Below are 2,288 nucleotides of genomic sequence, written 5' to 3'. Positions count from 1 at the left end.
CATTTGTGCATTCATTCAATTATTTATCCATTCATTCACTGAACAACATCCCTTAAACATGCTCTATTCAAGATGTGAGGGTTACAAAGAAATAAGTATCAGTTCTTAAGTTTACTTTTACATCTTTAAAGAGAAAATGTAACATTATCGAATTGTCAAGTACATGGAGTATCTTTATACCTTATTTAGGTGGGAGGTGAGAGCCTGAATGTGTCTCTCCTGACTTCATACCACAGCTACAATCAAACTACAGGACTTATCTTGAGCTGAGCAGCAACTGGGCCTGGAGGATGTAAGACCTTTAGATTCTGGAGGGAGAAAAAAAAGTTGATGGAAAACTTCCCTCCTCTGTATTGGGGGAGAGTTTGGAGGCAGTTGACAGAGACCCAGGGGGTGAGTAAGGATCTGCATACTACTGATTGCAGAGATTTGTGAAAACCCAGGAAATGGCAATGTATCTTCCCAACTGAGTGTTTCTGGAATGACAGCAGGTCTCATGGTCCCCCATGAGTTGCAGGAGGGCTTAGCAAATATATTGAGCCCCTTCTGGCCCTGAATCTAGAAGAGCACAGATCATTTCCTGCTGAATAGGCTGACAAATGAAGAGACTTCATTCAAGCACTAATCTAGGGGAATTATAGTTTGACTATCTGGCAAATCTCTGATGCACTTTGCCAAAGACGCCTGTGCCTTCCTTCATTTTCAAGATAGTTGCCACACTCAGCACCTCTTTAACTGGAACTTAACCCCTCAGTAAATAGACAAAATACATTGGCAACCACTGAAGGGGGCCCAGCACTCAAAATGAGGAGAATCAAGAAAACACACAAAATAAGTGGCTTCTAACAAAATAGAGCTATCAGAGTTGTCTTCTTCTAGATCAGCAGAGCTCTTTTGTCTTGTGCATTGAACAGTCAAAGACTGGAAACAAAGGCTGGAGAAGCCTGAAAATATCTCAGCTTCCACCAAACTGCCTGAAATTGTAGTTAATAGTCATAGTTCATCTTTCAGATTTAATAAACAAAAAACCCAAAGACTTCCTGAAATTGATCATCTAAGTAGAGCTTAAAAATCAACCAATTAATATAATCAGTCAATTAATACTAATAGTATTATTTGGTATCTTGATAGCCCACTTAATTTGATATCTTAAATGTTTTTACAAAATTATTTGATAAAACATAAATGTTATTTAAATATTTACAGAGTTGGGTTAAACTTTGAACTTGATCTTGAACAAAAATAGCACCACTCTTTCCAATAAATCTAAAAAGAAGTAAGGAGGTACAATTATAATGTGTGCATGTGTGTGTGTCATCACACACACACACACACACACACACACACACACACACCTTTGCTGGACCTATAAAAACGGACAATTTTTTGTTTTGCAAAAAACCAAACTAATTAATAGATGAATAGAAGGAGCAGAAAATCTCTATTAAAACCAATAAAATAAAGATGGGAAAGGTAGTATATTTGGATCACAAATCCAGTACACCTTCCATGTGAATAAGGAGTGCTGGAAGAAAAATGAGCATATGAAAAAGAAGTTATTAAATAGTAGAAGGAAGTTTCAGCAGAAGATTTGAACCTTCAAATTAAAATGCTTCTCTAAATTCCAGGCAAGATAAATGAAGAACATATACTATTGTGAAAAAAGATCAACAACTCAGAGTTTAAAGAACAAAACTACTGTTTATAGGAACTGCATTACAGGAAGGCAGGAGAGAATATTCACAAGCCAAGAGTGGATGACCATCATAACCCAGTTCCTGAGCACATCAAAACGGTATATAGGCTTTTGAAAAATACTTGAGTATGCTCAAAACCTGCAAGTTTTGCTCTGTGATCAGTGGGGAGTGGGGTGTGAAGATGATTCTTTGTGATAATCAGGAGTGGGGACAGTAGAGGTTAAAAGTAGGCACACATCAAAAAGCCCCGTTGAGAAAGAAACTGACGTACATTTGAAAGAAGTCACCTATTTTTCCAGTAAAATGCCAAGGATTTGTAAATAAATTATACTACTTTTCCAAAGGAATAAAATATTAAATAAGTCACGGTTACTTGTGATTCTGAAGTTCTAGCCTCCAGGAACTGAAGTTTTGTTCACTTCCTCATTGATATTTAAATACATTCTGACAAGACTGCAGAACTCCAGAAATAGAAGAAAAATCTTAAAAGCATCTAGAGAGAAAAAAAAATTATTTCCTTAGAAGTGATTTTTTATGACTCTGTCAGTTACCTTTCTTAAACTCAATTCTTTAAAACATATTCCATAATAT

At 36.1% G+C, this 2,288-nt stretch overlaps 1 protein-coding gene across 2 annotated transcripts in view; it reads left to right on the top strand.

Annotated features, from left to right (window-relative positions):
- C16H6orf141 (chromosome 16 C6orf141 homolog) overlaps window positions 1–2,277 on the top strand; it is a 38,557-nt gene extending 36,280 nt beyond the window's left edge. Inside the window, exons 3-4 of one of the 2 annotated variants that reach the window (XM_073225081.1) lie at window positions 190–393; window positions 1,629–2,277. The gene's annotated coding sequence lies outside the window, so the exon portion shown is untranslated. Of the gene's footprint in view, window positions 1–189 lie in introns of both variants that reach the window. The other variant, XM_073225080.1, reaches the window with a different exon arrangement.
- Window positions 2,278–2,288: the final 11 nt, after the last annotated feature.

Source organism: Manis javanica, chromosome 16 (genome assembly GCF_040802235.1).
Source record: "Manis javanica isolate MJ-LG chromosome 16, MJ_LKY, whole genome shotgun sequence".
In the NCBI taxonomy this organism is placed as follows: Eukaryota; Metazoa; Chordata; class Mammalia; order Pholidota; family Manidae; genus Manis; species Manis javanica.
Note: the sequence above shows the minus strand (reverse complement) of the source record. Positions and strands in the feature narration are given on the sequence as shown.